This window comes from Emydura macquarii, unplaced genomic scaffold (genome assembly GCF_026122565.2).
Source record: "Emydura macquarii macquarii isolate MOO-44397 ecotype Brisbane River unplaced genomic scaffold, CSIRO-AGI_Emac_v2 contig_2768, whole genome shotgun sequence".
In the NCBI taxonomy this organism is placed as follows: domain Eukaryota; kingdom Metazoa; phylum Chordata; order Testudines; family Chelidae; genus Emydura; species Emydura macquarii.
The window spans coordinates 29,992,294-30,020,186 of NW_027132905.1; the positions used below are offsets into that span (position 1 = coordinate 29,992,294).

The 27,893-nt window shown below is 44.7% G+C and overlaps 1 long non-coding RNA gene across 1 annotated transcript; it reads right to left on the reverse strand.

Moving 5' to 3' along the window:
* Positions 1–27,893, reverse strand: LOC137165547 (uncharacterized). The gene is made up of 2 exons (XR_010923418.1): positions 27,706–27,893; positions 1–165 (listed from the first exon to the last, which is right to left on the reverse strand). It is a non-coding gene; the product is annotated as an uncharacterized lncRNA (long non-coding RNA).

The following is a 27,893-nucleotide window of genomic DNA, read 5'->3' on the forward strand; positions in this document are numbered from 1 at the left end:
AAAATTGTAAGTAGCTTTATTCGTGAGACTGTAAGACAGAGAAACAATGTGATTTAGTGGGTGGAGCTGGGAACAGGCCATCAAGAGTTATGGGGTCATCTCTGTCTCTGTCACTGATGTGCAGAATGATCTTGGACAAGTCTCTTAACCTCTCTCTTCCCCCATCTGGAAAAAGTGGTTAATAACATCAGTAAAGCATTTGAGATCCCCTGAAGAAAGCTGCAGGGCATTGCTACTACTTTTCTGTGTGGACTAAACCCTGCAGTACAGATTCCTTACTACACCAACCAGCAGCAGCTCGTGCTAGCCAGAAATAAAACTAATAATTGGGAGTATTACAGTCCTCTTTCTTTTGACACTCAGTTTTATTTCCAGCTTCGTATTTTGCAAACTTGCTTCAAATGCTTAAGAAATTAGTGCTCTAGCCTGTTTCTTAGTACATACAATTGGCTCGATGCATCTAGCTTTTTAAAGAAAAAAATGTATAAGGAACATGGTGAAGTCTGAAAGAAGACTAATAAAAAGGCAATATATTTTCCCCCAATATTTGTCCTACTCCTTAACTTTAAGAGGGAACTGTTCTATTCATTAACACCTAATCAATGTTTCTGCTATCTGTTGTGTATTCCATGTAGTGCTTCTAGCCTTTTTGCTTTCTTATTGTCCTAAATATTTCATGGACCGTGAGGCTCTTTAAAGTACAAACTTTTCTGGGAAGACCTGTTGAGGACCAAAGTCAGTGATTGATTTTAAGCAACATTAGCCAGCCCATCCTGCGAGCCCTCAGAGCTTGGTACTCCCTTTGATTTCAAGAGGAACACCACATATGAAGGTCTGGCAAAGAGAAGATCTGAATTTTGTAGCCACAGATTACTAAAATCAGCTGGTACCATGAACAAAGCTAGCAAGTTCTTGTAGTTGGATTAACATGTCATCGGCTGGTAAGGAATTAGCCTGCGTAGTGTTGCTGATTGTGTATGTCCTTTATACATGGGCTGTTTAGAAATATGGGAAATAAGAGCAAATAGGAGGCAGTGCGGGCTACTGGACTGGACTGATACTACCAACTAGTCGTGTGACAATGGGCAGGTCACTGCATCTCTCTCTGCCTCTTCCCCACATCCCCCAGCACTTGTCTTGTCTATTTAGATTGCAGGCTCTTCGAGGCAGGCTCGCGCACGCGCTCTGTGTGTGCGCGTATGTGTGGTGTGTGTGTGTGTGTGGTGTGTGTGTAGCACCTAACACCATGGCTCCTCTAGACAATACTGTAATACAAATAATAAAAAAGGTTCTGTAGAAAGTGCTTGGAGAAGGTAGGATACCATGGCTTTAGAATTATGCCTCCTGAGAGATCAAAGATTGTTGAGTTTATTGTATTGTTGCCAGAGGAGAGTTATATGGTTTTGGGGACCAAAGCCAAGTTGACAGACATTACCCTTTAGTTCTCACTCTACCCTGCTCGATGCATTTTCTGTATCTATTGCTACTGTTCCTCTGGGTAGGGACCATTACATCTTTCACTGTGTTTGCATTAGCAGCAAGTGCTCATGGCTTCATAACTCCGGCTGGTCCTCATTTAGTCTCTTGACTACAATTTTCTCCAGCCTTGTTGCTGTGATTTTTAGCTAAAAATCATCGAGTCCAGGATTAGTACTGAAGATGGTAAATTTTTAGTGGGTTAAGCCAGTTCAAGGAAGGCCAAGATTGTGGCTAAATTAAGATGTTTTCCTGGGTTCTTTTCTGGTAGGGAACTCAATATTTCTGTGAAGACAGGGACCAGTGCTTATGTGACTCTTATAAGTCCAGGTCAGTTGCCTCTCCAGTTACCAAATGCCTCATGCAACTATCATTTTCCTGCAAGTCCAAGGTGACTGAGGGGCATGGGAGACCGTGCTTGGTGGCACTCCATCAGACAATCATGATGCATAATTTGATGAAATTGTCCAGGCCAGGTATGCCAGGCCATCCTTGATCTCATGGAAGTTATCCAACAGTGGAATCTTCAGTTCTTGGGGATCAGGTTTGTGGTGGCAGGTGGTTTGGCTCATGCTTGCAGGGCTGCTTCAGTATGGCACCAACCATTTCAGATAGAGATACGTTGTTCTTGTTGGGATCCATGCCCACAGAGCTCGACCTCTGTTCCCATGAATAATCCCTGCCCTTTAGGGGCTGCTCAGACAGTCAAGAGAGCAGATCACAGATGGTCATCCCTAATGGTCAGAGACTAAATGTCAGAGCCCAGGGTTGAGGCAGAGGCAGAGCCAGAGCCAGGGATCAGCACTGAAGGTCAGACCCAATGTCAGAGTCCAAATGCCAGACCCAAGGGTTGAGACAGAGTGGGAGCCAGTCATCAGAGCCAAGGGTCAGAACTGGATTACCCTGTATCAGGGAAGGCTCAGGCTGGTTCAGGAGTAAGGCTGGGACAGGACTGGAACAAAGCTGGGTGCAGAGCAGAGTCTAGGCTGGAGCAGAGCTTGGAGTGAGGTGAGCACAGGGGGGCAAAGAGTCCACAGACTTGTGCATTGAGCAACCACTGATCCTCTGCAGCTGCTGGGCTTAAGACCAAGGCACCTGACTGCCTTAGCCAGCCAGGTGGTTCTGGTGTGACCAGCTGCACTCATTGGCTGCCTCATGACTGGGCAGGCGGAGCTGCAGGCCCTGGTTCCTGACCCAAGCAGGCACAGTTCTCCACCTTTCTGGGAATTATGTTACCACCACCCCTGATTGCTACAAGACTTGGGAAATATGGCCTAAGGGAACACAGAGTAACTGGCACATAAAGGTCCCAGCCCTTCACTCCTCCGCAGGAACAACACTCACTCCTGGGTTCAGCTTTTCAAGAATTCACCTGTTTCACTTTCCTTTTGTGATTTCTTTATAACTTATTGACAAAGCTTTCCTTTCACTTCCCAATCTCCCCCGATACCATCTCTGACAGCAACAAGAAACGCTGATCATGGGGAAAGTCTCATTATTTTAGATCCATAAAAAGAAAGTGAGTATGGGCCAAATTCTCTTCTGGCAGAACTCCGCTGAAGTCAGTGAAGTTATGCAATAGGAGGATTTGACCCAAAGATTACAAGCAAACAGTGTGACAGCCATCCTCTCTCTTGTTAAATTGTAATTAAGGGCATGACTCTGCAGACCTCATGCTGGTGACTACTGCCCCTGAAGATCCAGGCCGTTGAAGAGTAGTGACCCAGTTAGGGTTTGCTGGCACTGGGTTGCGTGGTGCACAACAATGCCTGCTACTGAGCATCCTGTATGGGAACATGCTCTGCAAGCAGCAGGCTGCAAACTAGGGCTCGCCCTTGCTTTCAAGGAAAGCAGCAAACGTCCGCACTTCATGGAACACCATAGCATCAAATGTTCTTTGAACTTCACCTGTCTCTTCCCCATGCAAGTGCTTCAAGGGTAGCCCTGACCAGTCCATATACTGTGAGCATGTCAAATTCAGGAAACTCCCGTGCACCAACTGGTCCATAACCTCCCTTGGCATACACATAGCCCTCTCACTGTCTGATAAGGATGTGGGTTTTCTACAAAGTTAGAGAGCTTGGCTGAATGCTAATAAATCTGGGGCACCCATCATTGCCATGTCACACTCTCCTCTCCTTTCCTGGAAGAATTTAGTTCACACAGTTCTGCTTCTTAAACTTCTAATTAGTGAAGACAAATTAATGCTTCACCATCAGAGGCCAGGAAATCCCCTCTTCCCCAGGCATTTAGGGCCTCATCCTGAGAGATGCTCAGTGCCTGAAGTCAGTGGAACTGAGGATACTTGCCACCTTGCAGGATTTGTCCCCTGCCCAGTCCATGGAGGTGGGGTTCTTCCCTTTGAAGAAGCAATAGTTTGAGGAAGCTGGCTGATTTTGTCTCCTCTCTGGTTTTGTCTACCATCCTCTTTCCTCTAGGTTTCCAAACCTGGTTTCCAAAGATAGGAGGAGTTTCGCTTTCTCTAGTCAGATTCTGACCAGAGAGCTTCTTTGCCCCCCAATCTTTCCTCCTTGCTAATTGTAAGTGTGCCGTCAGCCCTGGGAATGCTCACCCAACGCGGTCTAGCTGCAAGGCGTTCTGAGAGCAGCAGGAGCAATTAAAGAGGGAAGATCCCAGGAGATCCAGGACATTTCCAAAAGCAACTTCCAGTCTTGTCACCCCAGTCCTCCTCATGGCCCGTGTTTTAATTTGCCATTACTTTGAGTAGGAGGAGGAGCTGGAAAGCAATGCCTCCTGACCCACACATCCAACCACCCCCACTCAAAGCCAGAATGAAAAATTTCACATTTTTATGTCCCCCCACCCATGTGGATTTATTCTGCTGCTTTTTCTTGCTTTAAACTAATAACAAAGAATTGTTTCCAACTGCTCTATTTGGCTCCAGTTCTATACCCAGCTGACTTGTTTTGTGGTGCTGGCCAAATCACCTAACCACTGTGTGTCTCAGTTTCTCCTCTGCAATACGGGGATATGCTAGCTGGAGAGTAGTGCAGGTGAGTCAATAGCATAGCCAGGAGTTGTGCGGATGAGCATCACTATGAGGCCAGTGGACTACAGCAGAGAAGGAAGTTGGGAATGTCAGTGCTCTCACACTGAGTAAACACAGAGTGCATAACCCAAAGAGCTTGTTAGTCCAGGACGTCCAGGCTTTGAAAATACAGGTGGGGGGGAAACACATTGTGTCTAGTTTATAATATATAGCAAAGGATCTAAGCATGTTCCTGACTCTCAACCGTACTGCCTGCTGATCACAATGCTATCATGCACAGATGCCTTAGTCCATGGGCCAATCCCCTCCAGCACTCACCAGTCATGTGCCATGAGAATCATAGTTTCAGATGGTCATTGTCCGCCTGTGCCACACCCAGCTGTCCTGTCCGAGGTCAGAATGGCAATGCTGTATGGCCTGTACTGTGGCAGGAGTTACAAAATGCAGTAACTCAGTCAATCACCTCTGTCTGCACGTCAGTCCATGCAAACAGCAGATGCATCTGTGTGGCCTCCTGGACACTCAATGGGTCAGATTTTCAGAAGTGTTCAGCACCCAGCAGCCCCCCTTGGGATTAACTGAGCTCCTGATGGTTTGGGGACATGCTGCAGACCGAGACAGAGGCAGCAGGGAACTCCTAAGGGGAGGTGGGATTTTCAGACCCAGATATGCAAACCCACCCAGCAAACAGCCCTGTATGGCCCCATGCCAAGCAATCATTTGCATATGGTAACCAGCTCTGCGCAAATGGGAGCATTCAGCATCTTGGAGTGGGAGGTGGTGACCCTCCACTCCCCTGTGTTCATCCCCTATCCACTGCTGCAGTCATAATTGAACAAAACACACTTCAGGCAGTGTCATTCGAAAACTGACTGACACACTGGTCAGTAATAGCACTGTGAAATGTACATAACAACGTCACAGGGGAAATTACACATCCGCTCTGTGTAACTTTACTAGAACCTGGTTGAGACCAGATGGTCTCACCTAGGTCAAAGTGACAAACAGGTTTGTCCTCGACAAAGGAATGTGAGTTTACTGAAATTTACATAGAAGCTGTAAACAAAGTCATTGAGCTAAATCAGCAGAAGTTATCCTGAGACTGAACTCAGGAATTACCATGGCTCCTGCACCCCAGAGAGGCACCGGAGAGTGAATCCCCAAGAGCCTTCCTGACTTTTAGGACAAAGACAAGTCCTTTGGGAATATAGGGGACAGCAAGCGACTCCATCTTTATCTTTCACTTTAAGGGGACAAAGAAACAAAGCGATTTGATTTCTGTGAAGGGTCCTGGCCAGGCTGGCCAGCGAAAAACTGGAAAGATGACTGGGGGGAGACAAACAATCTTGAACAAAGATTGCATCTTGCTAGAATAATTTTGGTCTTTTAAATGTGTGTTTTCACTTGGATTTGCTTGTAACCATCTCTATCTTTCTCTCTTTCACTCAGGATCATTTAATCGAGGCTTTTTTGTTGATAAACTTATTTGGCTTTCATCAGTGCTGTGTAAGATCAGGAAAGGGCTTGCTTCCAGCGAGCTGACTGTTTGGGGTGTTATACTGTCTCTGTGGAGGCAAAGAGGCCAATATTTTTTCCGTGAGGGTCCACTGAGAGGGACTGGTCCCCACAATAGGACAATTTGGGGGCCATTTTGGCAGGGCACCAAGGTCAGCCAGCAAGGAGTAACCAGGTTGGGCAAAGCATGGATGAGATTTGTGAACTGCTGGCAGGCTGCTCTGAACCAAAGCTGCACAGACACAAGCCAGACTAACCCCTTGCTGGCCTGGATGAACCCCAAAACATCACTGGGGGGATATGGGGCAGGGTGCCTGCTGCTGTGACTGCATGGCAGGCAGTGGAGCTGGGCAAAGGCCAGGTAGTGAGCTAGACTCAGGGATAGGGACCAGAGTGAACAGTGCAGTTGCCCAGTGGGCAGAAGGGAGCAGGAGAAATCTCAGTTTCACAGATCATGCTGGACTTTCTCTCCTCCTGGAGGTAACCTGCCCCCATTGGAACCTGCTGCTGGGCCAACAGATCCAGAACATCTGTGCAGCCCCAGAGCAGCTGGGGATGGGGAAGGAGGGGCAGACACAGACCCTCTGCAGTGCAGTCCGTGGCTCCAGCTGGCAACTTGGAAACGTTACAGGAAAAAAATGGAGACCTGCAGGACAGAGCCACAACGCTGGCAGCAAGCTTGGCTGGGCTTCAGGGGACATCAAGCCAGAGGGCATCAGCCCCTGGGCTAGCCCCACAGATGAGGGCAGCCCCATATGCACCATCTGTGGGACCCTGGGCACCACAGCAATGAACAGGCAAGGAGAAGCTAGTATATCAATCACCATAGAGACCACCAGTGCACAGCATGTGCATGGGACAGGGACCATCTCTTTGCTGTATGTTTTTAGAATGCCCTGGCCTCTAGGCGCTGCTCTAACATAAATAACAAATGATCCTCACCATGTAGGGAGAGGCAAGCGTCATTGAAAGGCTCCTGCCTAGCCTCATTCTCACACAGTGCTAGAACTACTGCCTAGCCCAATTCCTCCAACTTCCCCTCCCCACCCTACCTGTCCTCGTTCTTGCGCATTGCTCTAGCTGCAAAAGCAGCGGTTCACTTATGTTCCCATTGGAGCTTGCTGCTGACTGAGCTGTAGAGGGCAGCCACAGCACCTGGGTCATCCCACCTTCCAGTGGGGACCTTGACAGCTGGGGAATCCAGCAGACAAAGTCCTTTTTCTTCAACGGGGTCCCAGGTGTCCTCACATAAGAGTGCAGTGACACATACAAAAACCAGTGGAGCCATCTGCTACTTCCCTAGCCAAGAAATGCAACCTCCAGCCTCATCCACCCCCGCATACATTGTCCTCCACACTTATCACCTGGAACCCCTCCCCTGGACAACCCTGTCCCCCAGGACTCAGGATCACAGCACACATTCCACCAGGATCCCTGATGCAGATGCTCATCGCATGGAATGCTATGGGGCAGGGGACTCTGTGGAGACCATGCAGGAGAACATCATAGACTAGACCCAAAAACATGTAGCGTTCAGTGAGACTCCAATTACATGGACTTGTACATCACCCACCTGGATCCAAAGAGTCAATATATACCACACGCTGGCAATATGCAGAGAATCATCTTCCATGGCTGCAGGAGGCTGGCAGATTCCACAACATCCTTTGTGGATATGGCCAGGCAACTACTGGGGCATAGAAAGTAGTAGCTCTCACCTTCCCATCAGTCCTTCCCCAGCCCCATATTGTGTTAATAGATATGGAAAGGGGGATTGATAAAGGTCTGCCCCTTCCCCCACACCACAGTTCAGTTTTCTCCACCTCTCTGCATGGTGGTGTGGCACAAACCCCAAACAAAACCGCCTAACTCCTGGCATGTAGGGAGTCACCAATGAGCCAATAGCCAATAGCTGACCCTCCTTCTAACGGCAGCATGCGCGAACCTGTCCCTAACCGTTACCTCGCCTACAACAGCATACTCTGGCCCCACAGTGCTAGGACCTGGCTGAAGTCCTCCTCTGATGAAGTAATGTAGAAGATAAAGAGCTAGGATCAAGCCTGCTATTTTTAGTGTTCTTGGATCTCTTCTGTTTAGAGGCAGGCTGGGAATTCCTTCTGTCCCCCTGGCCCAAAACACTGAGGACAAGTTTGGGTTTTGGAGAATTTGGGTTTGGCTCTGGGCAGGCAGCAGTGGCCTTTTTTTTTTTTTTTTTTTTATGACAGGGAACAAAGCCCACCCATTTTCTCCCAACACACCCTTAACCAGGAAATCAAGGGAAAAGCCAGTGTGCTTCTCCTGGGACCCCCCCGGGCCAAGGAGGCGATGGGTTTTTCACCACTTGATTGCTCAAGTGTAAGGGGAAATAATGGGGTGAGGCATGAGAGATCTACCTTGACTAGGTGAACTGAGTCAACTTGCACCCAGAGCCAGGAAGACACTATCTAGCAACTTGGAAGCTGAGCGTAAAAGTTAACCCAGAAGAGTCCCTGAAAATCCGCTGACCTACAGAAAAGACACAGCAAGTAGATCCTACTCAAGGATATAGCTAAAATTCAGCCAATGCCACTCAAATAAGCAAATCACACCAAAAAAATCAAATGTTTCTTAGTCTCTCCCCAGTATATCATCATCTGGGCTAGAGACCAGTTCCCAGAGTTCACATCTAATTTGCTGGTCAAGAGAGTCCTAAAAGCAGTGTCTAATATCAGTCAAAACCAACTCATCTGGAACCTTAGCTTGGTCCTCAGAGCCCTATTCAACTCATCATTCAACATCCTGAGTGCAGTTCCCTTTACACTGATGTAACCTCTGTGATCACTGCTACTGGAAGAATACAGAACTAGTGGCTCTATCCAGAGACCATCTCTGCCTCTTCCATAAAGAGGACAGCATGATTTTAAGGGTTGATGTAGTCTTTGCTTCTCAGCAGAAAGCTTTTTCCTCTAGGTGGGAGGGTATCATCCTACCGTCTTGTGGCCAGATGTTAAACATCCAAAGGCAAAGGAAGCAGGCACATGCTTGATGTTCAAAGAGGAATCAAAACTTACGCCAAAAGCATAAATTCCACCCTGAAACCCATCTTTCTGTTCTCTGCCATATGGCAATCAAAGCGAAGGAAGCCTTGAAAATATCTATCACTGAATGCCTTATAGCAGGCATCACAGAGACTCACAAAGCCAAAAAAGGTATAACTCCTTCAAAATCCATTACAGCACAGTCACCCAGATCGCAGGCTAAAAAGTCATGCTTCTTATGAGGCACTGTATTCAGAAAACATTCCCTTCCTGGGACACACATTCACTACAGGTTAAATTGTACTGTAGGTTTGGCAGACACAGATAAGTGGACAAAAGACAGATATTTTCTCTTACCTGTTTGTTCCCTAGTACCTATGTCTGAAATTTCAGTCCATACCCAAATTTGAACACAGTGTGTTATTTAGCTTGCCATCTTATCTGGAATAGCTTCATGGTTCTCTTCAAATGTTCCATGTGCTCATTAGAGATATAAATTCAGTATCTAAGACATGTATTAATATTTCCAGCTTTGATACACTTCCATCATAGCATAGATCCAAGAAGAAGAAAGTTAGTCCCATGCTGAACAACAATTGGTCTGATTTTGCTCTCCAGTCTGTCTGGGGAGAGAATCCCCACATTAGGATTGGCAGACATGGATACTAGAAGAAAGCAAATTACTAGGGAAAACAAAATTTCTCGCTGTCACAAAATATGCTCTCACTGATGGTAGGTAGCAAGGTGCATTATGGAAAAATGCACAAAAGAGTGTGCACAAGTTTTGCATGTGCACAAAATGGAGACCATTTGGGGAGTTTACTCCCATAATTATTTTCAGTAGAATTCTGCTCAGCAGCCTGACACAGGTGAACTGTGGGTTGTAGACACAAGAACTGTGAAGGGGAAAGAGGCCAAGAGAAAGACTCGGAAGCATTAGAAGAATATACCTTTTAATTTTAGCTCCTGTAGAAATTGAAGTAACTTAGGTTTAAAAGAGTTCCAAAGGGGTAACCGTGTTAGTCTGTATACAGCAAAAACAACGAGAGTTCTGTAGCACCTTAAAGACTAACACATTTAATTTCAGCAGGCATAAGCTTTCGTGGGCTTCAGCTCACTTCCTCAGATGCAGTTGGTAGAAATAATACAGCAAATATTGGCAACATATATAGGAGGCAACATATACATATGGATACATATATGTTGCCTCCTATATATGTTTTTTGAAGCACTTGGAGGAGAGGAAAGTGATCAGGAACAGTCAGCATAGATTCACCAAGGGCAAGTCATGCCTAACCAACCTAATTGCCTTCTATGATAAGATAACTGGCTCTGTGGATGTGAGGAAAGCAGGGGACATGATATATCTTGACTTTAGCAAAGCTTTTGATATCATCTCCCACAGTATTCTTGTCAGCAAGTTAAAGAAGTATGAGTTAAATAAATGGTCTGTGAGATGGATTAAAAGCTAGCTAGATCATCGAGCTCAATGGGCAGTGATCAATGGCTTGATGTCTAGTTGGCAGCCAGTATCAAGCAAAGTGTCCCAGGGGTTGGTCCTGGGACTGGTTTTGTTCAACATCTTCATTAATGATCTGGAGGATGGAGTGGATTGCACTCACAGCAAGTTTGCAGATGACACTAAGCTGGGGGGAGTGGTAAATACACTGGAGGGTAGAGATAGGAGACAGAATGACCTAGACAAATTGGAGGGTTGGGCCAAAAGAAATCTGATGAGGTTCAGTAAGGACAAGTGCAGAGTCCTGCACTTAGGACGGAAGAATCCCATGCAGTGCTACAGATTGGGGACCGAGTGGCTAGGCAGCAGTTCTGCATTAAAGGACCTGGGAGTTACAGTGGACAAGAAGCTGGACATAAGTCAACAGTGTGCCCTTATTGCCAAGAAAGCTAATGTCATATTGGGCTGCATTAGTAGGAGCATTGCCAGCAGATCAAGGGAAGTGATTATTCCCCTCTATTCAGCACTGGTGAATTCATCTGGAATATTGTGTCCAGTTTTGGGGCCCCCCCCTACAGGAAGGATGTGGACAAATTGGAGAGAGTCCAGTGGTGGGCAACAAAAATGATTAGGGGGCTGGAGCACATGACTTATGAGGAGAGGCTGAGGGAACTGGGCTTATTTAGTCTGCAGAAGAGAAGAGTGAGGGGGGATTTGATAGCAGCCTTCAACTATCTGAAGGGGGCTCCAAAGAGGATGGAGCTAGGCTGTCCTCAATAGTGGCAGATGACAGAATAAAGAGCAATGGTCTCAAGTTGCAGTGGGGAAGGTCTAGGTTGGATATTAAGAAAAACTTTTTCACTAGGAGGGTGGTGAAGCACTGGAATGGGTTACCTAGGGAGGTGGTGGAATCTCCATCTTTCTTGATTTTTAAGGCCCATCTTCAAAAAGCCCTGGCTGGGATGATTTAGTTGGGCCTGGTCCTGCTTTGAGCAGGGGGTTGGACTAGATAATTCCTGAGGTGCCTCCCAACCATAGTCTTCTACGAAAGTCTTTTCAGCATGGCATGAGCCTCTGTCTAAGGCTTTGTCTACACTATAGAGATAAGTCGACCTACGTTAGGTCAACTTATAGCCACTGCAGTGGCTGGTGTCCACACTACCCTCCTTGACTCGGTGGTGCATGTCCTCAGCAGGAGCACTTCCACCGACCTAAGAGGGGCAGTGTGGGGAGCAGAGAACCCAGTCTCTCAACTCCACTAGCAGCTCCCTGCCAGGAGCCCAGCTGCTCCACAGGCTCCGGGCGGGCTGCCACCTCATCCCCTCACCTCCCTGTTCCCTACCAGGAGCAGGATCCAGCCGCCCAGGCTTCTTGCCCCAGCTCTCAGCCACCCAGGTTTTCATGGGAGCGGGGGGGAATGGAGGGGCAACTGGTTTTCCTGACTTCCTTGTCAATTTCATGGCTCCAACAGAGCTGTGAAATTGACAAAAATGACAGCCAGCAGCTGATGTAAAGAATGCAGTGTCTACACTGATACTGCATAGCCCTAACTACACTGACATAGGCCTTACACCTCTCATTGAGGTGGTTTTATTATGTCAGCATAACGGGAATTACATCGGTGGGAGGAGCATTTCAATGTGTACGCTTCCACTGTTTTGTCAGCAAAAGCTGACTTTTGTCAACAAAACTCTGTAGTGTAGACCAGGCCTAAGCCTACCTTCCCCAGCTGAACTAAACCATCCCAGACTAAATCCAGCCTCTACCAAGACTAAACTCCCAGTTAAACTAAGTCTTTTGTAAATGGAGCAGGTCTCAGTTTAAATCAGGCTCTCAAGCCAATTAAATTTTCCAAAGCCAGAAAGAGCTTTTCTCTGACCCAGGTTTCTCAGGCTGACATAGGCCTTGTCTACACAAGAAAGGGTTTTCCAGCATAGCTGTACTAGTATAGCTACACTGGCAAACCCTCCTCGGGGGGATGCAGCTGAAGTATGTAAAAATACTCTATTGCCTGTATATCTTATACCAGTTCCTGAACTAATAATCTATACTGGCAAGAGTACTTTTTGCCTGTATAAATGAGTCTACACTAGGGTTGTTGCTGGTACAAAAGAATCGCAGTGCTTTGTAACAGATGACAATTTCCTGCAATATCTTCGACAAACCTTACTGAATTAAGCTCAAGTATCCTAGGAGTTCATTGTATTAAAAATGCAAATGGCTGTGTGTTATTGTGGAATTGCATGTAATGCTTCTAAAGTGGAAACATGGCTAATGGGGCCAAGTGATGAGCTTCAACAGACTAGTTGAAACAATGTGAACTTTTAAAGTTCAGTTGGTTATGCAAAAACTCAGCCTTTTATATCTTCACCCTGAGAAGGGGACCTTTTGTCTGCTGACCACCTGTTCCCTGGGGACAGATCAAAGACCCAAAGGGTATAAAGCAATGACCCACAGATTAACAAGGCTGCTTGTTCTGTGCTAAAGGGGTAATGAACTTGTAACCACAGGAAAAACTCTTGGCGGGCTTTGAAGGACTGTTCACCTGCCAGAGCCCTTGCTGGAGTTAGAGTGATCTCTGATGCGCTTATTAGCATGTGTATAGTTTCTTTTATTGTTTTAATAGAATTTCTCTAATGTTTTTACCTTAAGAATAAATGTGCTTGCTTAAAAAGAGCTGGCTGGTAACTGACTCACAGTTGGGGCATGTTTTAGCTTCTTAACCTGGCTCCCTCTAAACTCCAGCCAATCAGCAGTCACTCTCAGGGGCAGCCCACCACATCACATACACCTGTCCACTCCTTAGCTTTGTCTGCCACTTGCTTTCTGATTCTTTTTTCTCCCCATAACCTTCCTGGTAGCTTCTCTTTATTCCTGATCAGCTGTATTTTCTGAATGGTGTGATGTAAACCTCTCCTAGACATTAGGAATTAAAAGTTTGTGCTATTGGCTACTGAAAGGGTAAGTTTCCAATTTTTTCTTTCAAGAAAAAGATAGATTTCACCTATATTCTCACTGCCCTGATGATTTGGCCATTTTTAATATATTTCTTAGATATTGGGCTTCTTCATTATCTATGTTGTTTTTCTAAATAGTGCATGCACAATGATCATATATTGAAAAAACATGTATATTCCTTCAATCACTAATTACTATCCTTGCTTTGGCAGAATAGAAGATGAAATCCTATCAGTCTCCCTTAGATTTTCAGTTTCACTGTTTGGGATGAGATTGAAGAATCAGTTTTTATTTACTAAAGAAGTGATGCTGCTTCTTTATTCATAATATTTGAAAAATCACAACCAAGCTTAAGATTGACAGTGAAGAAAGACTCCTAGTTAACCCTGTAAAATTACATTCTCATTTATAAAACATAAATATACCCCTTTCTGGTCAATGACATGAAACAGACACAAGGAAATAATACTACCCCAATAAAAGAAAATATCAAAATGAGTATCTAAAGAAGAACAATTAAAGCAAACAGCTATTATAAAACAAGTCCATAGCATAATACACAATAGCAAAGTTACTAAAAAAGCCCAGTGACTGACTTTAGAATCAATATTGTTTTGATATCTAAATAGAAAATAGGTATCTAGAATGATGAGAAAGCTCTAGATATATTAAAATCTCTGCTATCATGTTACATGGCTGTGTAGTCTACATTCCAGGTCTTTCACAACAACATTATCGATAGTAGACTCAAGTCAGGTCACCACCTACTATTGTAGATATGGATATGTTTTTAAATTCTATTTGTTTAGATTTTTGCTCCCATGAAGACAGCTTTCTGATCCAAGTAAAAACAAAGCCATGCCTCTCTGATATTGCACCTTGTATTTGTGGGGAAAAGCTCTGCTTTTTCAGTCCAACAAATTCTGTTTGTGGCCCTTTTTCTCCACCCCCTAAAACAGAAACAGCACTGAGTTTGCGTGGATCTTGCTTCACCTGGAACCACCAACATTTTTTCCACCAAGCAGTTTGTTACGACACTGATGAAATAACTTTAATGCCAAACAAGTCCCTGCCAACTGTTTTTAAAAAAAAGAGAGAGAGAGAGAGAGAGAGAGAGAGAGAGAGAGAGAGAGACCAAGACCACTGCAATCTAGCAAGAGCTTGCAAGATGGGAGGCTTTCTTAAGATTTTTGGTCAATCATCTTTTAATGTTGTCATTTCCACCCTTAGTTTGAAGGCCCTGTATGCTCTGGGGAGATCTAAAAGCAAAGTTCCTGGTTTCTGCAGCAATCTGTGGGAAATTCTAGGACAGCTTCAGATCAACATAAAAAGAGAGGTTTCTAATTAACTAAGAAAATTAACACTGCAATTAGTACAGCGGCCCCAATGTGATTTATTTTCAGATTCCATTTATTTTATGCTGTTCTCACCTTTTCAGCATGCCACATATGTTTGGGCTGGCCAGGCAGTACAGAAGCTGTCAGAGCTGCTGGATGATTGACAGCTGGGTAAGAGACAGTTGAGGCTTTTGGCCAGGAGGAGGAATAGGCAAGTTTGGAACTCCGGGACACGCATATTAATTGACTATTGTGCTAACATGGGCAGCAGCAAAATAGTGAGTGTTGGCATTTAAAACTGTCAGCTTTATGTTTCAGTGTTTACAGCCGTGGGGGTGAATGGGCCAGTTCACACCCCTCTGAACTACTGTTTCGGGCTGTCTGAAGGCTCAATAAGACATTTACCCTCCTACTTTTTGTCTGTCTTGTATACTTAGACTGTAAGCTCTTTGGGTAGAGGACTATGAGTGCACCTGGCACAACAGAGCCCTGATCTCCAGCACAGCCCTGATGGAGCCTCTCGGTGTCACTGTAACACAAAAACAAGCATGCAAATAAACAAACACCACATCAGCTGATGCTTGGGTCAGGTTTGAGTTTTCTGTGCCAGCATGAAGACTAGAAACTTTTGGTTTAACAGTAGCTGAGATACTAGAGCCCAATCTGTAGCAAGAGGTGACTTCTGCAGCAAAAAACTCATGACTGCAGAATTGTAGAATGCAAGGGTTCTGGTCTTGATAGTCTAAAACCACATGGCAGTTTGTATAATAGGTTCAAATAAATCAAGAAAACAAAACCCAGAAATGTGGGTGACTTTTGAGCACTATATTGAGAAATGCAAAGACTTAAGGGGGAAAAAAATGTAGATCCTACAAACTGGAGCAATCATGTTTCCATTCAAAAGATAATCAAGCCCTGAAGAAAGTTATAAAATGCAAAACTTAGATCTAAAATAAATGTGAAATGTGTTGGTGGATTCAGTTCCTAGTAGAAAAGTTTCTACATCATCAAAACCACGGATGAATCTAATTACTTCTGTTATCAGTTTCAGCAGAAAGGCCAAGGACTGAATAGGCCTTGGTAACTGAACTTACCTTCTCACTCATTGCAAGAGGGACCTGCAAGTCAAGAGTGAGGTATGCAGGTGGGACAATGCAGGCAGGGAAGCTTGTATTGCTATAGCTTGTGTTGTGCATATTCTAATAGAGGAGAGATTTCCAGTCTCCTGGGCTAGTAGTCCGGCACTTTTTACCAACACTCACATTTTTAAAAAGGGATGGGCCACAGTGAGAGATCTGAAATAAACAGCTTTGCTATCTCTGGAGATTCCAGTCAACTAAAAGATTTTGATTTTTTATTTAAAACACCTGAAAGCACCACTTATGAAAGCAGCAAATAAATAGAGAAATTAGACATATATGTTTCAACACAGACTTCCATGAAGCGATTACCTCCCTGACAGAGATCAAATGATCAATGACCCAGTGTTGTTAAACACAATATTCAGTGTAGCAAATGATGCAGCTAGAGGAGAAAACCATTTTAGAACCCAAACACACACTCTGATTCTGTGCACAACAGGGAACAAAGCCACATTGCCAGGGAGACTGCTGGATGATTTCATAGGTCTTTGCCATCTCTTGGATTTAATGCAAGCCCTCCGGTCCTTCAACTTGGCATGGAGTTTAGTTGATGTAAAGTCCAAGCGATGGATGTGTTTTTATGGGGGTGTCCGAAAACAGTGGTTGCAGGTATGTTTGTGGTGGTTTAATTGTCTTTTACAGCTTTACTTTTTTTGCCTTATGTTCTGTTATTTTCTAGAAAACATGCTACAATTTTGTGCCAGTGGATGTATTTAAGTGACCCATGTCCTTAGGGGAAAAACAGGTCTTTGGCTCCCTTGTTATATTAACTCCTTGTTTCCACACCTGTTGCATGTTATCTTTGCAGTATTTCTTGTTGGTATGTTATACATGCTTAGGAACAAGCTTCTGTTTTGATATTTGTTGAAGCTGTAATGTTATGGGCAACAACCATCCTGATGGGCTTTCTTTAACTTGAAGGACTTGTGCTTCCTTACGTGCTTCCCTGTGGAACCTGGCCTTACATGTCTCGCTTGTACTGTCTGTGCCAGTGACCTAGCATGGCACCTGACTGCTAGTCTAGCAAAGCTGATACAAACACTACCCTTATCTTCCGGTAACCACGCTTACACAGCATGGCTGTCTCCCTCTAGTGGCTGGATCACATACAGATTTATGATTGTTACAGCTTTTGAATTTAGAGAGCCATGTCCCAGTAGAAGCTCATGCTTCAAAGACCCCAGGTTGATCGCCGCTGCTGGTGACCTACTGAGGAGCATCTAGGATTACAGATCCACATCCTTAGAGTAGGATCCAGACCAGCGCACACAACACTGGTATGTGCTGTGCAGTGTATGGCTCCAAGTCCTGCATCTATAATTTCTTGCCTCAAAGTCTACTGTTTAATCAAAAATAATACATTCAGTTATTGTTTACTATCCCGATTCTTTAGTCCTTTCCTCCTTTCCTTAATTGCTAACATATCCTTATATTCTGCAGTTTATTCCTATTCTTACACTTCACCCTGCTAATAATAGAACTCAAAACCCTTTGCAAACATTGAGTAAAAGCACACAGTCCCCCCAAAATATTGCTCAATAGATCATCCCCATTTTACAAAGGAAGAAGCTGAGGTTCAAACTGCTTAAGTGATGTCCCTCCTTGTTCTTCAGAAAGTTTTTCAGACAATTGGAAACTTATAAACAGGGCTGGCCAACTAATCTACAGTGAATCATTTGTGTGTGTGGTGGGGGGGGGGGAGGGTTATTTTCTGCTTATGGATTCTCTACAAACATTTTATAATTTTCTCAAATTTATTCATCATTCTAAATTCAGAGTAATTTCCACAAATCACTCTTGGTCTGCAGTGCTCTCATTAGCCATGCATTGTAAGTATTCTATATTGAGCAGATGACACAGGCAACGTGATATGTGTCTTTACCCTGAGCATAACTCTTTAAATGCAGGCATCTGGTTTAAATACTTTTGTTTACTAATCCAAAAGTCACTCTCCATCCAGTCCTTAGTCTTGTCATGGCCAAGGCTTCATGCGGTCTGTGTGCATTGCCTGCTACAGTGGGTTCTCATTCCTGACTGGTTCCCCTTATGGCTGTCCCTGGCTTGTATTTAAGGACTTGTCTACACCAAGCAATAATGCAGACCACAGGGGTGTTACGGCTAAAGTGCACTAACATGTTGCATGGTAATTAAAAACCTAGTTTCTCACATAATCTTGGGACTCCATGAGCTGGGGCTTTAAGAAAACCACCAGATAAGGTGAGAGTCACAAAGGAACTGGAAGAGTTGGCAACATCGATCTTACAAAGAGGGCAGTGAGTGTCTGATGGAAATTTTTGGAAAATTACGGTGCAGTCCTAGATGATTGATGAAAGAAAAAAAATCCAATTGGTAACTCGCCCAATTCCACCCCCGTTCTCTCAACCCGTTCCCTCCCTCCCCCCCAATCACCCAACTTTTTCATCTCCAGTCTTGTGTACTTCTTGCAGGAGAAGAGGAGAGAGATTTGTGAAGCTGCTTGGGGTGGGAAGGCTATGGGTATCAGTGACACTTCATGCCTCCCCTGCCTGGGGAAATTTGTCTAGATCATCTGGATCAGGAGGCACTTGTGGGGGAATTTGTAGACTTTCCAGGAAGCTGCCAGCTCAAAGACATCTAGCATCTTCATTAAATTCTGGCTGGCTGGGGAAATCCAGCCCTCAGCCTTTCCAGCTAGCAGGAGGCCTGACAGAATTTTTGGTTAAAAACTATGTGCCACTGATATTATCTTTTATTATCTGAACTCCAGTGTAGGGTGGCCAACCCTCCAGGATTGTTAAGGTTAATCTTTAATTAAAGATCATGTCATGTTGAAACCTCCAGGAATACGTCCACCCAAAATTGGCAACCCTCCCAGTCTTGTCAACTCTTCCACTTCTATTGTGACTCACTTTATCTGGTGCTTTTCTTAAAGCTCCATCTCCTGGAGTCCCAGGATTATGTGAGAAACTAGGTTTTTACTTTAAAAAATAAAAGTAAGATCCCCACAAGATAAAATTTAAGTAGGGCTTCTCTTTTTCAGGGTTTGTTTTTTTAAGCAATTTGAGTTCCATGTAGATGTTCAAAAATTGAGAGGGATGGGGTGGGGGTCTTGCTTCGTAGATACACAAAACAGTACTATGTTAAAGTGCACTAAGAAACTTTTAGTGCACACCAGCAGGATCTACACAGACCACTTACCATGCAAGACGTTAGTGCACTTTAGCAGTAACATCCCTGTGGTCAGCATTACTCCTCAATGTAGACAAGACCTTAGCTACAAGTCAAGGCAGGGACGTCACCTCTATAAGCAAACAGCACTGGGAAAGGGATGAAGTCAACCCAAATTGACTAACCATTTCCAGCGTTTATTGGATCAGCACTAATTTTTATTTATTTATTTTTGTGTCAGGGGTGTTTTATCAGTGTTCGTTGATTAAAACCTAAAATCAGAAGCCCTATTTTTAAACCAGTCCCATGATTTTGGAGCATTTGAGGTTGGCAAACTCTAAGGGTGCATAACACAACATCTGACCTATAAAACAGAAAAGCTGCCCAGTCCAGGCATAGCTTTGCCAGCCTACACTCTTGTGGCTGTGCATGGTGTCTCAGCAACTCTGCCTCAGTTTCCCCCATCCCACCAATAGTCATTCAGCTCTGTGCTGGAGGAGATTCTTGTTATGACTGCAGTGGGTCATGTATAGTCTGTCCCTTTCCAGGGCGATAAAGAACCTGATCATTAGTATTGTTTAGCTACTAATGTAAGGGTCAATAATTTCAGGCCCCTGCAGAATCCTGACATCTTTGCTCATCAGGGATTTACTATCCCCTTTGCCGGGGGCTGACACAGGAACCCAGTCCCCCTTCTGGATTCTAGCCGCAGCACCCTGCATTAAGCAGCTGGGACCAACTCCCCAAAATCCCTTGCTGCCCTCCACCTCCCATCTGGCATAGGCCCTTTGCAAACTCAGTCTCTGATTCTCCCATGAGGGAGGGACCCTGACTTCCTGCGAGACTGCTGCCAAGGGAAGCACCTCTCTGTACCCTGGGTCTCTGGCACCCTCCCCTCTCCGCTGAGCTGCAGCTTCTTATCTCCCAGTTGTTGCTGGCCCAGCAATTAGACACAACTGAGGAGATGGCCAACCTGTTAGTTAACCCCTTAGTGCCCATGGTACGATGGGTCTGTACACCCTCCTATGCTCTCTTACCTGGAGCGCATGCAAGTCTCAGGACTGTTGCAGGCCCTTGCAGCCTGTTCCAATCTGAAATGCTGACAGCGGCTAGGGGCGGGGCTCAGTGGTGCTTCTGTTACCGGGTCCCCCAATTGGACCCTTCAGCTCTGTGACAGTTTCGTGGGCCTGACGCTGCGAGGGGCTGAGACGCCTCCACAGCCATTGAAGTTAATGGGCTGAGAGATCAGCACTATGCAGGGACTGAACACAGTAAATCCCTTTATGTCTTTGTCTCAGTGCAGGGAATGAAGGAGAGATTGTTACGGGCCTGAAGACCCCAGATAGGCACCGACTGGAATTGTCAGAAGTGCCAAAGCACCTAACTCCCCTTCAAACCAATAGGAGTTAGGCACCTAGTGTGATTTTTCAAAAGCACCTAACTGCATCTTTACAAATCTAGCCCTGAGTGCATCTGAGTAGTTCCTACCCCGTTTCCCAGACCTGAAGAGCTCTGTTTAGCTCAAAAACGTGTCTCTCTCACCAAAAGCAGCAGGTACAGTAAAATATATTATCTCAGCCAGCTTGTCTATCTGACATCAGGTCAGGAAAAGCATAGCCATGGAGCCTGCTTCTCAGCAAGGACAACTGGGTTAGTTCACACACCCAACCAACATAAACCCATCTATTTACCGCTGGCTATATTTTAAATCACCACTAGATGGTAGCACAGCCAGTTAATTTTGGTTTTTAAATAGTTTGCCAGTTTTCAGTCTAAACAAATACCCTGTTACTCTTTTGGCATCTTAAATAGTGTGTGTTTTGGGGGGGCAGGGGGAGGGAAGGGATCTTTCTGAGGGGAGGAAAAAAAAGCTTTCTATTTCATCTTTAAACAGGAGTAACTAGGGCCTGCTAGCATTCTTTATGCTTTTAGATCAACTGATCAGATGCTGGGTTCCTGTGCTACTTCTAATGTGAAGTAAAGAAAAAGGAATGACTAGATTTCCAGAAAATTGTGTCCATTGCACAGGCAAAACACACAGTATGTACATTAGTGAAGCTCATATTCATCAACATTTAACCCCAAATTTCTTAGAGTCCTCTAAGCACGAATTTAAAACAAAAACAAAAAAAAGTAATGAACTAGAAGGAAAGAAAACAAGAGGTAAGATACAATGATGAAACAGTTCCTTCAAAGGGCTGATGGGCCTGTTTGGTGGGGATTTTTTATTGCAGATTCCTTGTGCTCTGCTCTTTGGGTTGTACCTACCTTGAAACATTACAAGAGCACCTCCACTTCCTTTCCTTTCCTTTCCGAATTTCAGCACTGATTTAAATAGAACAGCGTTCATTACCAGAGCACTTGCTGCTTCCCTGGAACATGCTTACTTTCAGAGGACTATATCACACTTCTCCTTCAAATATATTACAAGCACACTTGTTTCACAAACCAGTCCATCTATAAAGACCACAACACGTTCTGCGTGAGTTCTATATTGCACCAACTTTTAATGTTGCATTGTACCCATTTTCTCATGACCAATAGAATATAAGCTATTTAGTGATTAAATCTATTTTCACAACATATCACCTCTGCTGTACGGTGCTGGGTTCATTTAGTGTGCTATAAGAGAGTGTAATTGGCTGTAATTATTGAGGGTATTGTATCTGCTGGATTCTTATGCAATACTTTATCTCACTCATGCAAGCGGCCAGGCTATAATACTATTTTAATTAATTCTAAAATATTTAAATAGCCTAGATAGTTAGCTTATAAACCATAAAATAAAGTTTATATATACACACATATAAAGCAGGATTAAAAAATTGAAAATCATTTTAACTGACCTTTTGTGGGGCAAAAACTCTTCTGCCAGGTTGTAATTTTGAGCTGGAACCTAGGAAGCCGTCTATTAGATATTGTGACCTTTTCCAACTAAAGCAGTTTGTGGGGACTATAAAGCCTTCTAGGTGATCCTTCTGGTTCAACTCCCCATGTTTTGAACTACTTCTTGTCATATTCATTACCATGCCAGAATCAGAACATGATGCATCTGCAAGGAGTTTTGTGTAGAATGGGGGTCTTTTTCCTCTCCTCTGCTATTGCAACAAGAGGATAGTTTTTGCTGATGTCACAGAATCATAGAACTGTGCGGCTGGAAGGGATTTCAAGAGGGCATCTATTCCAGCCTGCTGCACTGAGGCATACACTTAGACCATCCCTGAGATGTCTTTGTCCAACCCATTCTTAAAAGCCTCCCATGACAAGGATTGCACAACCTCCCTAAGTAACCTGTTCCAATGCTTGGCTATCCATATAATTAGAAAAAATGTCTAGTGTCTAACCTAGATCTCCCTTGCTGCAAGTTGCTCCTTTGTGACAGTTTGAGGATTTGGACCCAGGACTTCATGAACCAGAGGTGACAAGCAGACCACTGACAGCACAAGCCACTTCTTTCCCTTTGGTTTGCCCCTTTCCAAGGCAAGTTGCCAAAGAATTCTCAAAAATGTGAAGTTATAGTAATTCTCCTAACCTCTGCACCGGCCTGTTTGGGATTTGAACCCAGAACGTACCAAACCCTAGTGAAAATCATACCTAGATATCAAAAGACACTCAGTTGTCTTGGCTTTGTCTCTTTCAAGATGCCTTCACAAAGACCACCAAAAAAAAAAAGTGTTATTCTAGGGTCATAATTCTTGCTTAAAGCTTGTGAGATCCTGAGTTTCAATCACAGACAAGCCATCACATAGGTTGAAGGCCTGGATTTAAATTTCCAGGATAATTCCTCAGGCCTATTATACAAAATCCTCTCAAAAGGGGGAAAAAGCAGTGATAAGTGAGTGGCATGATCCCACTAAGGTATGATATCTGCTGTATATGAACGGTCCCAGGTTCTAACCTGGGACAAGACCTTGTAGAGATGATGGGAGGGGTGGGGGAAGGGAGAAAATCATCCTAGCTTTAAACTTGTGAGATGATTCCACATGGCAAAAAACTCTCTCTGAATGGAAAAAAAGTATAAACAGAGAATTCTCAAAAATTTAGAGCTAGGGTAATTTTCCTGCCACAACACAAAGTCCCTTGATTTCTCTGCTGGGAAATGTTTTGTAAACTCTGCAAACATTTATCTCAAAACTGTCTGTCTCTCTCTCTCTTTCATGGGAAGGAATTTGCCTATTAAGCTTGAGAAATTTGCTCCAAATACACATTGGAACATCACTTTCAGACCATGGCCCAGATTGTTCCACAGAGAAGACAAACCACATCCTTGCACCAGCCAATGGATGGCTTTCGGTTTATCAGCCAGGAGCTAACATTTCAGCCTTTGAAGGGCACCATGTTTTCCCCAACAATGCAAACTCTTGCTGGCATCTGTAAGAACACAGTCACACTCTCTTTATGCATCACAGGGACACCTTTATTTGCCCACATTTGTCATCAGCTGAACCTGCAGCCTCCTGAATCTAAACCAAGACAGATGCAGGGGCTGCCCTTTCTTCTGCAGTGAATGGAATTTGTAAATGAGGAATCAAGTTGTATTTACCCCGCCCCCCAAACAAAAAAAAAACAAACCACACACAACAACATATGGGTGCCACACCTTTCCCATCCACTACTAGAACTAGGGTGGGATTGGAAACTACACCCTCAGGCATCAAATGCCAAACCCATATTCCCAGGCCACCCACCCAGTCGTGGCTTTGCCTTGGTCTCTCATGAGAAGTACTTTGTAGATGAGGCAAGAGGACTTATGGCTAAAATTTCTCAGTACTGCAACAGTCACAGCCATTGCCTGGCTCCTTCCAGGAGCTTTCACACCCAAGTCTGAGCTGCACAAGCACACTGCTTTGCTTTCTCAAAGGGTATCTGTGGCTCTATATGCATGAGGCTCTGTGGCAGTTTGAAAATCAACTTTATTTCCCCCGACCAATCATTTGGAACTGAAAGGGACTCATCTCACACCCAAGCTAAATACATACTGTATGAACATCATGGAGCACTACAGGTGATTTTTGCATTGCTGAAAGGCATGTATCACGCACCAGGCACTGCTCACCTTAAGTATGAAAGATACCTTTATTTTCACAATTAATATGAGCAGCTTTTAGAAACAGACCCCATAACCACCAGCCAGTGTCATATTCCTACTCCAAGAAGCCAGCACATCAATGTTCTTTTGTTTCTCAGGAAAGGGCCAGAGAACGGTGAAACAGTCTAGGATACCTGCTGACCAGTAAATGGTCCCCGTATTCTCTCACTGAACTGTCAGACTTCAGGGTTTGGTCATTGCCTGGCACATCTTTAATGTAAATATTAAAAATAAAAATTAGCTCTCTTCCTCCTCTATACACACACCCCCCAAAAGGAAATTCATCCCACTCAGTCACAGCTGAATTAGCTCTGGCGATGGGTAAGTGAGATCAGGGAATGATATTAATAACATGGAAGGTTTTCTCTGGGGCCACATGCCCGGCTTCACAGCACTAGTATGCAGTGCTGGGTGTATAAGCTTAAGGTAAAAGGGGATGAGCCAGGCCAGGGAACACATGGGGAACCTGATCCTGCATTCTGGAGGGCACTGCTGGGAACTGCCAAGTTTTTCCTGCCTAGGAAGACCTGAGAAGTTGCTAAGTGCCTCATTTGTACAATGAGGAATGCACTAAATCCAGGTTTCTGCAGACATGCCCATTCTTCACCCTGCAGCCTGCCCCCTTTTTACTTTCAAGTAAGGGAGTGTGCAGGCCTGCAAGGGCTTGAGATCTACAATGCCCTGTTGGAGAGACTACTCCTAAAGTTTAGCTTTCATTGCTCTCACAAAGAGCCTTTTCTTGAACTGGGGTGCAACCAGTGCATGCACTGCTCAAGGGCTTGCGCCAACAAGGCCATTGTGCAAATATGGGATCACAGGCAGGCCAACCAAAATAGAGGACTACGGGGCTACCCATATTTAGGTACATATCCTCTGCACTGGATGACACCTTTCCACTGGTCATCATTCTTCCTTTGAGCGTCTTAGCTTTATTTGGCAGCTGCATCCTCTTTTAGATCCCTGGACTTGTCAGGAGTCACTGGTAATCAGTGGCTCTGCTCTCTCCCTCTGTCAATAGGGCTGCCACTAAAATGATCAGCTCTCCATTGGCAGTACCAAATGCTCTACTGCTTGTCCCACCCAAGTAGTTGTTTCCCTACTTTCTTGTTATCATCTGACCTTCTCTGGCTCATCCCTCCTTTAGCAAGCTCAGTTGTTTAATCTACTCCTTTGGTTCTCTGCACAGCTCCTCCCAAAGGCATTTTTATTTGATAGGAAATCTAAGGCATTTATTCCAAGATGGTTTATTAACAGGATCAGAAGAATGTGAACGGTTCAGGCACGAGCTTTTGTTTCTATCCATTCCCACTTCTTCAACTTCCCTCTCACAAGGAGGTCCAAAGAGACCCACAATGTTGGTTTCAGTCTCCAGTCTCGCTTTGGGATGATGGGGCTGAAGTACCTTATGAGTCCCAGGGACAGGGAACGTTCTGATCACAGCAGAGCCCGCCAGCATTGTTCTGCTTCTCTGTCCAGACTGGCAGGTCATCCTGTGCCCCTGCCTTTTAATTCCCTTTCTAAAAATATGTATGTACCTGGGAACATTCCTTTCACAGCCTGTCTAGAGCACTTGATTTAATCTGGCAGCAAAATACAGTGACTGGGCCCTCTGCAGAGTTTGGAATCACATGGCACCATGTTGATCTCCCATCTAGCTCTGGTGCCAGATGACCAAAGGAAAAAAAATCTAGGACCTTTGTGTATTCAGTTCTCCAGGGTAGAACTCATCTGCTTCTGGTCAGGTCCTTGTTGGGAAGGGACTGCTCGCTCTTCCAGGTCCTCTACTCAGCCTGAGGATAAGCAGCAGCCCCCCAAGGTGATAGGGGGAAAAAAACAAAACAAAACGCAAGCAACATTTAAACAGCCAGGTAAAAGCCCCTGCACTGCCACTAAGCTCTGGCTGGGGCTGCCTCTGCCACTTCTGCCAGAAGCTACTATTAAGTCACTCCTCAGGGCTACCTGCACACATGCCGCTTCTCAAGCATTGTTTTCCCTGCCTTCAGACAATGATCATCAAGAACAGGAAGATCTGGCACAGCTCCTCTCTCCTACAGACTCCCTGAAGCAGCTTTGGAGCACAGCACTTCACCCCTACCAGCAGCAATCCTCTCCACTGACATGCACCCCTCAGCTCAGAGTCAGAGCGATCCGATGCAAATACCAAGTGTAAGATCATTGCTGCTCCAAAAGTAAGACAGCCTCCCAGAAGGCAAGGCACACCCTATGCTACGGGTTATACTCCATTTGGCATCTTAGGCCAGCAGCCCAAGAGCAACATTTTTCATCATCCCATGGGCTGCACGCTTTTTCCTGCCACCAGTCTTATGCATCCAAAGCAGACTGTGAGACAGATTTATTCCAGCCTTGCCAGAAAAACTAATACATCTGTAAAGGAATGCATGGCCAGAGGTTTCTATTGGTATGTAATACGGTACAGTCTGCTGAGAAACACACACATCCTGCATGATTGCATTTTTGCCTAACAAATATTCAACAGCCATACAGGTGTATACATGAAATTCGCCTGCCTTTGTAAAGTGGGAAGAGGAGCTTTGTGTAAACTTATGACTGACAATGAGCCATTTTGAAACAAGGCACTGATTCTGTGCAGAGAAAGATTATCACATTCCAAAGGTTTTGCTGAAATGCCTTTTCACCCAGCAGAGACTGCAGAAGGCTAATTTGCTCATCTCTGATTGGTGATCTGAGAAATTCTCCAAGACACTTTTTCTCATTTACCTTGGAATTTTGGGAAAGCAAAATTATCAACATCTAAATTAATGATCTAAGTGAACAGTACTAATGCTTCTGCTCTTCTCAGAGTTATCTCCAGTCCCAGTTTTATGTAGCTTCCTCTGAAGTTACTGGTTTGGATACCAGCATCATACCTGGGTCGATATAGTTGCATTAGTTAATCCAGTTCACACCAGTCCTTAATCCAAATGAACTCAGCATAGACAAATGTAATGTATGCATCCAAAGCATTGTAAACAAGCCCTAATAGCCATAACTGAATATACTTAACCTCTGCAAAGGCTGAGGATGCAAGATACAGTTTAAATAAGACGCTAGTGATTTGGGGCTCAGTGCAGGAAATGACAATTGTCTGAATGTGATCAGAGAAACCATAAGAAGAGCATTTAAATTCAGTATAATTTGTTATTCAGAATTGGCTAATAGATCAGTGTGGTCTCGTAGGACATGCCTGCCCTGTAGCCTGCCCTGCTGAGTTAGTGTGGTGTAGCACACACTCCCTTCCTTCAAGAAGCCAATAACTTGACATCAGGCACTCTTGGCACTTGACCCAATAATACCCTTCTTGTGGCTTGTTTATTACAAAACTTCCTACAAGAGGATTCATAAGCAAAAGTCCCAAATGAAATAAAAGGTGTATCTGACTCACTGTTCCTCCAAAGCCTGCCCTTTAAGCTCTGTTCCCTATCCCCTCAGTGTTTTCTTCTCAGTCTCTCTCTCTCTCCATGTAGGATGAAGCAGAGTCCTAGCCCCTCCTCCTGAAGCATGGGTAGCTCAAGCAATTATTGTCCTGCTCCTTACCAGGCATTCCTGGAGCTGGGTTGCCATTTGTCTCTTTCAGCTGGCCCCACTTCATCCTCAGAGGGTTTGGCAGCCTTCTCCTGCTGGTGTCTTCTGCCTAGTAACTCTGGACTGGACTGGACTGGACTGGAGCCTCCATACTCTTTGCAGCATCTGCCCTGCTGGAAGAGGCAGCATTTATGCTGGCC